The sequence below is a fragment of the Eleutherodactylus coqui genome, chromosome 4 (genome assembly GCF_035609145.1).
Source record: "Eleutherodactylus coqui strain aEleCoq1 chromosome 4, aEleCoq1.hap1, whole genome shotgun sequence".
NCBI lineage: Eukaryota > Metazoa > Chordata > Amphibia > Anura > Eleutherodactylidae > Eleutherodactylus > Eleutherodactylus coqui.
The window spans coordinates 260085566-260098326 of record NC_089840.1 but is presented as its reverse complement, the minus strand read 5'-3'; the positions used below and the strand labels follow the sequence as shown (position 1 = coordinate 260098326).

General features: G+C 44.4%; 1 protein-coding gene across 1 annotated transcript in view; it reads left to right on the top strand.

Annotated features, from left to right (window-relative positions):
- LRRC27 (leucine rich repeat containing 27) overlaps positions 1-12761 on the top strand; it is a 90311-nt gene that overhangs the window by 8627 nt on the left and 68923 nt on the right. The gene's annotated exons all lie outside the window — the stretch shown is intronic.

Sequence of the window (12761 nt, the reverse complement as noted above, 5' to 3'; positions counted from 1 at the left end):
TATCCTGTCCGCATGGGCCAACATTCCTGCAGCATGATGACATCACCTAGTAGAGTCTATAAGATCATGAACTGCTGCCGTCCTGAAGGCCCGAGGAGGTCCAATAGACTACTAGATGGGGGTCTCTAATAAAGTGGTCAGCGTATAATTTGGTTGCTGGGGTGTGGGATGTAGTTTGAGTTTATACTGTAACTCATGTGGATGGAGTAAACATTAGCTGTGAAATCGGTTGGTCCTTAAATACATATTTGTGCATTACTCTGTTACTAAAGCCAAGACGTTAGCAACAACCATAAAGGGACCATAATACCTCCGTTATTACTGATGTGTGGTTAATAAGGTGCCGGCCAACTAGTCTTAATACCATTATTCCATCAGGCCAATACTGATTCCCCTTGCTTATCTTATGTGACTCATTTATATAGTGGATACATATTCATACATATTGTTACAGTTCAGACCGTCCAATTGGCAAATCTATCTGATATTGGAAATCTGTCCTATGTGCTAAGAGGAATCAAATAGTCTTAAGGCCCATTTAGATACAAAGATTATCACTCAAAATTCGCTCAAAAGACGTCGCGTTGTGTCTAACTGCACTGACATCATGCAGTTTTCGTTAAGACAACGATGAGCCTTATCAGGGATTCACAGCAGAGTACAGCTGATACTATTGTTTCAGCTGTATCCCGCTCCCTGATGACAGGCGGGGTATGAAGAGCAGAGCGGTCCAGCTGCGTTCTCCATACCTTGCTCAGAGCGCTCAGCTGTATAACAGTCAGGCGCTCCGAGCAGAGAACAGCTGGATGCAGAAGACAAGCGGGGACACCCTGCTTGTCTTCTGCATCCTCCACTCTGAGCGCTCAGCTGTATAACAGCCGGGCGCTCTGAGCGTGAAACAGCTGGATGCAGAAGGCAAGCGGCCCCGCTTGTCTTCTGCATCCTTCACTCGGAGCGCAACGTTTGAGCGATCATCTTACGCTGTAAATGACACAACGATTATCGCTCAAAAGTCGCTCAAAATCCGTCTTTTGAGCGATAATCATTGTGTCTAAATGGGCCTCAACTATAATCACCTTAATGTATTGAGATTTTGCACTGCCCTTTTTCCAGGACGTTAAAATAGAGTCCTAAATTGTATAAATGTAAAATATAAGAATAATAAACTTTGTAATGTTCTTCCTTTTCTAGTCCACTGCGCCCACCGCCCATTATGAGCTCTAACCTTAAACCCTAAGCACCTCCGGACATATATGTACTGTATGTCCTGCCTGCGCAGGGTTTGTATGGAGTGGGACCAGGAGGCGAACTCGCTCCACATAGCTGACACCCGCCCGCAACAGTCATGATCAGCGCTCACACTGATCTTGACCGTTCACCCTTTAAATACCACTGTCAATTCTGACAACGGCATTTAAATACCCCAATCAGTGTTCAGAGGTCCTGAATGCTCCCCACCCCTCACAATGAAATCATGAGGCGCCAGTGTCATGGCAGCCGGAGGTCTTCTGAAGAAACCAAGGTCTGCCATGTATTTCTGCCCATTATGACAGGCCTGTGGCTTGTCTTAATTGAATGCCTGTAGAAATACCCTATACTACAATACTGGAGTATTACAGTATATAGTATGAGCGATCAAACAATCACAAGTTTAAGTCCCCTATGGAGACTAAAAGATAGGGTAATATATAGTACTGTGTATACATTTCAGGCAGGTGTGAAAAAAATGCTGCAAAGTAGGAATTCTTTCAAAACTATAAGGGCTCATGTCCACGGGGAAAATATGATTTAGGATCCGCAGCGGATTACCTGCACGCGGATCCGCACCCCATAGGGATGCATTGACCACCCGCGGGTACATAAATACCCGCGGATCGTCAATAAAAGTGATTTTAAAAAAAATGGAGCATGAAAAAATCTGGACCATGCTCCATTTTCATGCGGGTCTCCCGCGGGGACGGCTCCCACGGGCTTCTATTGAAGCCTATGGAAGCCGTCCGGATCCGCGGGAGACCTAAAATAGGAATTTAAAGCATTTACTCACCCGCAGCGGGCCGGGAAGCTCTGCTCTTCCTCACGGCCGCATCTCCCTTGCTTCGGCTCGGCGGATGTGCCCGGCGCATGCGCGCGGCACGTCGGCGACGTGCCGGCGACGTGCCGCCGGCGTCAGGAATTCATCCGCCGGCCGAAAATGAAGATCCGGCCGTGAGGAAGAGCAGAGCGTCCCCGCCCGCTACGGATAGGTAAATACTTTTAAATTGCTATTTTCGGCGCTCATGTCCGCGGGGCAGGAGGGACCCGCTGCAGATTCTCCATTGAGAATCTGCAGCGGATCTGATTTTCCCCGTGGACATGAGGCCTTAGTGTTAATAGTTTTTTGGTCTATTGACAAAGTGCAAAGTAAATAAACAAAAGAGAAATCTAAATCACATCAATATGTGCCTTCAAAACAGCATCACTTCTTGTAGGTATAACTTACACACAGTTTTTGAAGGAACTCAGCAGGGAGGTTGTTCCAGACATCTTGGAGAACTAAGCACAGATCTGTGGATGTTGGTTTGCTCAAATCCTTCTGTCTCTTCATGTAATTCCAGACAGCCTGGATGATGTGAGATCAGGGCTCTGGGAACCATACAATCACTTCCAGGACGCATATTAGCCTTTTACTCCCCACCTCTACACGAGCCAACCTAAACAGCCAATCACCGTAAATCAGGCCAACCCAAATAACCAATCACCAGGAATGAGTAAATCCAAACAACCAATCAGGTTGCGAGTGGTGCTGATTTGGGGAGTAATATAGATATATGCTTCCAGGACTCCTTGTTCTTCTTCACACTGAAGATAGTTATTGCTGACATTGGCTGTATGTATGGGGTCTATATCCTGCTGCAGAATACATTTGGAGCCAATCAGATGCCTTCTATTTTTGAAAAAAATTTTTTACTTTACAACTTTCTTTCCACACTTGCCGTGGGCTGCAATCACACGAACGTATATCGGCTCAGTTTTTATGCCGAGCCGATATACGTCATCCTCCTCTGCAGTGGGGGGGAGGATGGAAGAGCCAGGAGCAGGAACTGAGCTCCTGCCCCCTCTCTGCCTCCTCTCCGCCCCTCTGGACTATTTGCAATGAAAGGAGGCGAGACGGGGGCGGGGCTACGTTCTGAGAATTAGCCCTGCCTCGTCCCGCCTCTCCCCATTGCAAATAGTGCAGAGGGGCGAAGAGGAGGCAGAGAGGGGGCGGGAGCTCAGTTGCTGCTCCTGGCTCTTCCATCCTCCCCCCCCCCTGCAGAGGAGGACGACGTATATCGGCTCGGCATAAAAACCGAGCCGATATACGTTCGTGTGAATGCAGCCTAAAACTTACACAGTACTATAAGTAAAAAAAAGTTGTTGTTTTTATTATTGTAAAACAAAGGATATTAAAATTTTTTATATATTATATTTTTAATACAAAAATGAAAAAAAAACAAACAATACATTTGATGTCGTGGCACCCATAAAAGTCCAATCTATCAAAATTATGCATTGGGTGGAGCTATCAGTGATTGACAGCTACTTATGTAAGTACAGTCATGCACAGACAGCTGTCAATCACTGATAGCTCCGCCCATTGGACTGTTTAGCTCAGAATGAAGAGAGATATAAATGAATAAAACAAGTTACACTGTATCTTTCCCCATAAAACTATACATCAATCTGCTCAGCTCCTCCTGCCCTATTATCATGCCTGCAGTTTGGACAGCTTATTCCAGCTGACAGACACCCTTTGGGCTTCAGCAAATCCTGTAAATGTTATTTGGCCAAGTGTTTGTGTGCTTAGAGTCAAGCTGCAGGCAGCCGCTTCTGGTGCCGTCTTATCTCCTGGGGAAAAAAAGCATTGGGCGTTAAAAATTCAACATCCTTGATCCTTCTTTGCCCTGACATCATCTATTCAGGGAAATTTGAGCGGCCCCCATACACATTAACGAGTCATCCGAACCCGCTGTTATCGGCAAAAAAGGAGAAAAAAAGTCCAGCAACAGGAAAATCCATTGAAGATTAAAACAGGCGTTTATTAATCTCTTTAAAAACAAACAAAATTAACATGGAGATAGAAGTTCTGGTAAAGAGGTTGTACCAAGATTACAAGTTATCCACAAGATAGGGGATAACTTGCTGGTTTGGGATTTGATTACTGATACTCCTGCTGATCTCCAGGATGGGGGTCCCGTGTCTCTCATCTTCCTCACTGTAAGGCCAGCTTCACACGGCTGTGACGGGCTCAGCCGTGGAATTCCGCGGCTTAGCCAGTCACGGCGGCACCCCCCCCCCCCAGAGACCCCAATACTTACCTCCGCATCCGGCGTCCTACGTCCCGCAAGATGCTTCGGCGCGCATGCGCAATAGAGTGCGTGACGCGCTGCAGCGTCATGTAACGCGCCGGTTGCGTCATATGACGCGGCTGATGGTAGGCGGGAAAGCGGTTTCACGCTATCTTCCGCTCTGCTACAGCGGAAGATAGCGTGACGGACGGCTTCCATTGACTGCAAATAGAGCATGCCCGCGGGTGAGGACGGGTGATTTTACGGTGCGGAATTCCGCGGTGGAATTCCGCACAGTAAGCATTGTGCTATCGCAGTCATTGTGGAGAAGCAGCCTCCACAATGACTAGCAGATCGAGGCACATGAACCCTATCCTCGAGATCGGCGGCGCTCTCAGCAGTAAGATCCCCACCAATCAGCAAATTATCCTCTATCCTATGAATAGGGGATAAGTTGTAATCTTGGTACAACCGCTTTATTGCATTTTTGATAAAACCCCTTAATCATAACATGAACCCTGACAGAAACCTTTGTTATTAGTCATGTCACAATGTTACTATTTGTTACATCAATATTGATAATTCACATCCTTTTTAATAGTCATACCTTTGGGAATACTTGTTTCCAAAGTTAAAATCTATAGAGTTTCTCAGGGAGCAAACATCTGTAGTCACCGCCGCCCTTAGAGGTATCATGATCTTCTTAATGCCTGTGAAAGAGTAAGCCCTGCAATCATGGCACTGAGAATAATGTTATGAAGCCATAGAAACATTAACCTCATCACTATTGCCAGCATCATGGGATTGATGAGGCAACTGTTGGGTTGATTCACAATTGGCTGAGTGATCATAAATGGCTGCACATCCAATTGGAAGAATGTCTCAAGTCAGGTACCAAAAGGCTCTGTCCTGGGCCCAGTCTTGTTCAATATCTTTATAAATGATCTAGATGACGGAATTGAGGGGAAACTGATCAAATTTGCCAATGAAACAAAGCTAGGAGGGATAGCTAACACTAGAGAAGAGAGAGAAAGGATTCAAAAAGATCTAGACAAGCTTGAACAGTGGGCACCGACTAACAGAATGGTATTTAACAAGGAGAAATGCAAAGTCCTACATCTGGGTAAGAAAAATAAAGGGAGGAGATTGGATAAGTAGCAGCACATGTAAAAAAAGACTTGGGTGTACTAATAGATCACAGACTGAGGGTGGGTTCACATGAGCATGTATTTGTGCGTGCATACGCATGCACAAAAACATTCCTGTATAAGCCACAATGCATTCCCTGTGGTGTGTGCACATGTCCGTACTTTGTAGGTTCGTGCCTGTAAAGATAGGACATGCGTGCACCATAGGGAATGCACGCATTGTTTTCAATGGAGCCGCGGCTACTGCCAGCGGCTCCATTGAAAACAATGGTCTGCCGGCACTCCTGCATTGTTTTTCCTGGAGGGGCTTTACAAATAAGCCCTTCCCTGAAAAACAAGAAATTTAGTGTAAAAATAAATAAACGTACCTATCCGCCACTGCTGTGTCCCCCGCGGGGATGAAGAACACATCTGCTGCATGCGGCATATGTTTCCTTTATCCCTGCTAATAAAAAGAATTCCCTGCTGCTACATCTGCCATATCTGTGTCAGATGCAGCGGAGGAATTCTTCTATTCCTTACCGTAGCTGTCACACATTACAGCTGCGGTAGAGAATCCTGCTGCCGGCATCCCCGTCATTGGATTTCAGGGAAGGTCTTCAAACATAAGCACTTCCCTGAAAATCCAATAAAAGTAGTGCAAAAAATTTTTTAAAAAAGCATGCTCACCTTTCTTCAGCTGCCAGGGCTCAGCCGCGACTTTTGGCGCTGTCCCCGAATCTGTAGTTCTGAGCTATCAGCAGCCGGGGATTTAAAATCCCCACCTGCTGGTAGCTCTGATTGTGATTGGCTGAGCGCTTTAGCCAATCACAATCAGAGCTACCAGCAGCCGGGAATTTTAAATCCCCGCATGCTAATAGATCAGCAGCGCTACGGAGCCGGGGACAGCGCGAGAAGTCGCCGTTGAGCCCCGGTAGTCATCAATGGATTTCAGGGATGCGATGCGATGTGGGAAAAGAACATCAGTCATGTATATGACCCCCGTTCAAAAGAATAGAGTTTATATTCATTCGAGATTTGTGCGTATTGCAATGCAGAAATCTTGCACGATTTTCTTGGCCATGTGAGAGAGGCCTTATTCAGACCTCATCTGGAATTCTGTGTCCAGTTCTGGGCACCCCAATTTAATCAAAGACCGACAAACTGGAGCAAATTTAGAGAAGAGTTGCCAAGATGGTGAGCGGTCTGCAAATCATGTCCTATGAAGAACGGTTAAAGGATCTGGGAATGTTTAGCTTGCAAAAAAGAAGGCTGGGAGGAGACTTAATAGCTGTCCACAGGGCTGTCACAGTGCAGAGGGATCAGCCCTATTCTCATCTGTACAAGGAAAGACTAGAAGCAATGGGATGAAACGGAAAGGGAGGTGACAAAGACTAGATATTAGACAGTGAGGGGGATCAATGAGTGGAACAGGTTGCCATAGGTGGTGGTGAGTTCTCCTACAATGGAAGTCTTCAAACAGAGGCTGGACAGACATTTGCATTGAGCAAGGAGTTGGACCAATGACCCTGGAGATCCCCCTCCAACTCTGTGGTTCTATTATTCTATAATTTGTATGATCTCATCTGATTCTAACTTTAAGAGGACTTGTGCAACCTGCATATTGAATATTGCATATTGTAACAGTACATCTATAGTGTGTTTGATGTTGTGTCTTTTACCTGTAACACTAGAATTGAAAGTCGTGATTCGGCTTTACACTAATTCTGTCCATATTTATAAAAACCTGTAATGGATAACCAAGTACTACTAACCTCTTTGATACTAAAGGCCCTTTTACACACAACTATTATCGCTTAGAATTTGCTCAAAAGCCATCTTTTGAGCGATCATCGTTGCATATAAATGTGCCCATCTTTCACTTTCCTGCCGAACGTTAGTTTTTTTTGTTCGGCATAAAATCCATCGTTCGGCAGAAGAGCTGATAGCAGGGAGTGCTGATAACATTGTCTCAGCTGTCAGTCTTGCGGCAGAACAAAGGGAATGTATTCTGAGAACAGACCATCCACTGTTCTCTGAATATAGCTCAGGGCGGCTCACACGCATTAATAAGCTACTAATTGTCATTAGTACCAATTAGTAGTTTATGCAAAATGATCGCTCAAAGGCCATCTTTTGAGCGATCATCTTTGTGTGTAAAAGGGCCTTAATGAACATACCAGGGGACAACAAACTGTTAACTGGACAATTCCCTTAACCCTTTCCAATCCAATTTATATCCTGGTTTTCCTAGGGGGGCTTACTCTTTTTCTGCTGTTATACAACTGCGCTATATGCTGACTAAAGCCAGTACTGCATGTTGTGTAGGCTCTGACAGCAGAGAGGCTGGCAATATACAGTAAGAGAACCCCGACAGATGTCTTCCAACATCGGAGCTTTACAGCCGTAAATCATAATGTCTTCAGAGGTCAGACAGTGGATTGGAAAGAGTTAAATGTTCCGCTAATAAGATTGAAATAATGTGAAAAGTAAAGATCCTCGCATTGTTTTTTCAAAGCAATAAGATTGTCTTCTACCAGCTCCTGGAAATGATTTCTGACCGGTGGACGAGACTGTATGTTGTAAAAACAGGGCTTAGACATCTGACTGAGTCATTTCAGTTTATCAGCCCCATAACGTATAAAGTGATTTCCTCTACAACATATGGGTCAGAACGCTATCTTTTCTCCTTAGGGAGAGCACCTAGAAGGTGAGTGAGCTGGGAGACTTATAAGGCCATTCATGCTCCTCTGGGTAATATGCAAATAAGGGAGATGGAACAATAAAGCCTGGTTTAGACACAACGATTATCGCTCAAACAATCTTTTGAGCAATTTTCAAGCGATAATCATTGTGTTCTTTAACAGCACAAGGTGATCGCTCAAAACGTTGAGCGATCACCTTGCGCTCCAAGCGGAGGATGCAGAAGACAAGCGGGGTGTTCCCACCTGTCTTCTGCATCCAACTGTTCCCTGCTCGCAGCGCCCGGGTGTTATACAGCCGAGCGCTCCGACCAGGGTATGGAGAACAGAGCTGGAGTGCTGTGTTCTTCATACCTAGCCTGTGTTCAGGGAGCGGGATACAGCTGAAACAATAGTATCATCTGTATCCCGCTGTGAATTTCTGATAACTGATCGCTGATCTTTCAGCATGCCTTCCAATAGGTGACGCTTCAGATGTATTGTTCCATCTCCGTTATTGCAGGTAAAAGATGTAACATAAAACACTTTAGTAATTGTGGTAGTACATACCCTGTTTCCCTGAAAATCAGACCTACCCTGAAAACAAGACCTTGCATGATTTTCCAGGATTTTTGAGGATACAAAATGATTTTTCCGGATTTTTGAGGATTCTTGAAATATAAGCCCTACTCCAAAATTAAGCCCAGCTTACAATTAATTTAAAATGTCAATTTAAATAGTGTCCAGGCAGCTATACATGTAAAAAGGTTAAATCTTTTTGATCAAAAATTAATATAAGACACTGTCTTATTTTTGGGGAAACATGGCAGGTACAATCACTGAAAATGGCCATATACTTACTGATACAGGACGGCAGATATCTGCACCACCTCAGCATGCAGGCAGCCAAATGCCAAATGAGGGAGCCAATTACACCCGTGAAGGACACTGATGAGACAGCCACTCACACAACCTTCTAATATAGAGGGGGTGGCTATTTAGTGTATACTCCTATACAGAGTAGATAAAGGGTGCCAGACCTTCTGATACATGTAACACACCATGCAGGCTAGCAACCTATTAGTGACACCAAATCAGTTTGGCGGGTTGTCCTGCACCTCAAAAAGGGAACCACACTAAGCAGCCGCCTCCCTCTATATTAGGAGGTTGTGTGAGTGCCTGTCTTAGCAGTGTCCCCCACAGGTGTAATTGGCTCCCTCATTTGGCATATTGGGTCCTGCATGCTGAGGTTGGTGCACATGTTTGCCCTCCTGTGTCAGTAAGTATATGGCCGTTGTCAGTGATTGTTTGTTTGTTTTTATATTTCCCTTTCTGTGATACATTAGTAGTACATATGTAGAGTATCTAATTACAATACAAGGTTATTACAAACCATCTTCCTGATTTGAAAGCCTCTCAACTCCCATTTAATGACACTCAGATACATAAATTTAATATCAATGAAAACAGAAACTCAAAGAGTTTTGTTGCACGACATCAAAGATGTTTTCCCCTTTAGAGGTGATCAATGTGACCCCCTTTGTCACTCAACATACATGAAGCCTGTGGTCAGGTTCCTGCCATGCACGAATCCTGCATGGTGGGTGGTAAGGGGGGCAGGTAGACTCTAACACTCCCCCAGAGAAGATCACAAGGTGTAAGGTCTGGTGAATGTAGAGGCCAAGAAAGAAGTTCACTTTTTTCACAACCTGCATGGTCAATCCATCTGTTTGGTAGTTGCCTATTGAGCTTACTTCTGACTTCATTGTAAAAATCACCAACAGGGCCATGTGACCTCCACAGCCAATAACCAGCCTCCTTCAGACGGTCACTTGACCTAGTGCTGTGTCATCATCACCCTCCTCCCGCTAGGATAGTTCCTGCGCTCCCATTGAAGTGATTGGAGCAGGCAGCTTCCACTGCCCACACTTTGGGACATGCCAGGGTTGAAATCTCAGGATTAGAGGAAGTCTCAGTGTTTGGACCCCCCCACCAATCAACTAGAAGTTATCCCCTATTCTGAGCATAGGGGATAAGTTGCTGAGATGGAAATAACTCTTTAATGCACCTGTCAAATCATGAGCTAAGGTATTTATTAGAGATGAGCGAACGTACTCGGTAAGGCCGATTTCGCAATCGAGCACCGCGATTTTCGAGTACTTCACTACTCGGGTAAAAAGTACTCGGGGGCGCTGTGGGTGAGCGGGGGGTTGCAGAGGGGAGTGGGGGGGGAGAGGGAGAGAGAGCTCCCACCTGTTCCGTGCTGCTACCCCCCGCTCCACCGCGCCACGCCCCGCCCCACAGCGCCCCTGAGTACTTTTCACCCGAGTAGTGAAGTACTCGAAAATCGCGGTGCTCGATTGCGAAATCGGCCTTACCAAGTACGTTCGCTCATCTCTAGCATTTATTAATTAACCCCTTAATGACGCAGACCCTTTTTTTTTTCCATTTTCGTTTTTTCCTCCCCCCTTCAAAAAAATCATTACTCCTTTATTTATCCATTGACGTCGCCGTATGAGGGCTTGTTTTTTGCAGGATGAGTTGTATTTTTCAATAGTGCAATTTATTGTACCATGTAATGTGCTGAAAAATTTTAAAAATTCTAAGTGGAGTAAAATTGAAAAAAAAAGACATTCCGCCATCTTTCAGTGCGTCTTGTTTCTACGGCGCACAAACTGCAACAAAAGCGACATGATAACTTTATTCTATGGGTCGGTACGATTACTACGATACCAGGTTTTTTTTTTTTACTGTACTACTCTTTTTTTTTTTCAAAGACATTTAATTTTTTTCAATTATTTTCTGCGGTCATTTTGTGCGTGCAATAACTTTATTAAGGGCTCATTTTTGCAGGATGTTCTGTAGTTTCCGATAGTACCAATTCGGAATACATTCGACTTTTTGATCGCTTTTTATTGCATTTTTTCTGGGAGACAGAGTAACTAAAAAAAGGCATTTCTGGCGTTCTTTATTTTTTTTTTCAGACGACGTTCACCGTGGGGGAAAAATAATGCGTTACTTTGATAGATCGGACTTTTACGGACGCGGCGATAGCAAATACATATTTTTATTTTATGATTTAGATTTTTTAATAATAGATATGGCAAAAGGGGGTTGATTTAAACTTTTATAACTTTTTTTTTACAATTAAAAAAACTTTATTGATTTTTTTTTTTTTACTTTACTTTAAAGTCCCCCTGGGGGACTACAAGCAGCAATGCTTTGATCGCTCCTGCAGTATGACGTAATGCTATAGCATTACGTCATACTGCCATTTAACAGGCAGTCTATCAAGCCACCCCACGGGGATGGCTTGATAGGCAGTCTGGTAAGGCAGCCCTGGGGCCTTTCAGAAGGCCCCCGGCTGCCATGACACCTGCATGATTCCCCCGATCTCATCGCGGGGGGGCCATGCAGGACCCCCGAACATCGTTCGGGGGATTTTAACCCCTTCCCGCTCCAGGGCGTAAGTTTACGTCCTGGCAGTGGGGTACTTCCCGCAACAGGGCGTAAACTTACGTCCTGGGGATAGCGCGAGATCACATATGATCTCGCGCTATCTTGCAGCGGGAGTCGGCTGTCAGTCACAGCCGGCGTCCTGCTGTTAACCTCTTCCCTGCCGCGATCTAAGTAGATCGCGGCAGGGAAGGAGTTTACAGAGGGAGCGCGCTGTTATCGCGAGACTCTGGCGTCCTGTATTGCCAATGCCTGTTATCGCTGCATAAGTGATAAGGCATGGCAGGGCAGTAGCCCTGCCATGCCTTATCACAGCGATGGGTAGTACTGTGGTCAAAGTCCCCCAGGGGAACATAAGTAGTGTTTAAAAAAAAAAAAAATTTTAATGAATTAAAAAAAAAATGTAAAAAAAACCCTTTTATGCTTTTTCTCATATTAGCATAAAAAAAATTAAAACCCCACATATTTGGTATTGTTGCGTCCGTAACGACGCGTACAATAAGCTGCACGTGCTTTTGAGTGTGCACGGAAAAAATTTTTTTAAAAACTGAGGCAAAATGCTAATTTTGCCTCCCTAAAAACGCAATAAAAGTGATCAAAAAAGCCGTATGTAGCCCAAAATGGTACCAATAAAATCTACAGCTTGTCTCACAAATAATAAGCCCTCACAGAGCTCCGTACATAAAGAAATTAAAAAGTTACAGGACTTTGAATGCAGCGATTTAGAAAAAAAAAAGATTTCTAAAAAAAGGGTTTTTATTGCAGAAAAGTGGAAAAAAACAAAACAAAATGTAAGAATTTTGGTATCGCTGTAATCGTACCGGCCCGCAGAAAAAATGTATGGTGTGATTTATGCTGCATGATTAACGCTGTAAAAAAAAACAAAAAACTCTATGGCAGAATTGATGCGTTTTCTCTCCCTGCTATCATAGAAAAAACAATAAAAGTTTTACAATATAGTCTATGTACCTAAAAGTGGCACCATCAAAAACTACAGTTCACCACGCAAAAAACAAGCCCTTATACGGCCGCGTCGATGGAAAGATAAAAAAGTTATGGCTTTTGATAAATGGAGAAGAAAATCCGCCAAAAATCCTTACGTCCTTAAAGGGGTTGTCTTGCGGCAGCAAGTGGGGTTATGCACTTCTGTATGGCCATATTAATGCACTTTGTAATGTACATCGTGCATT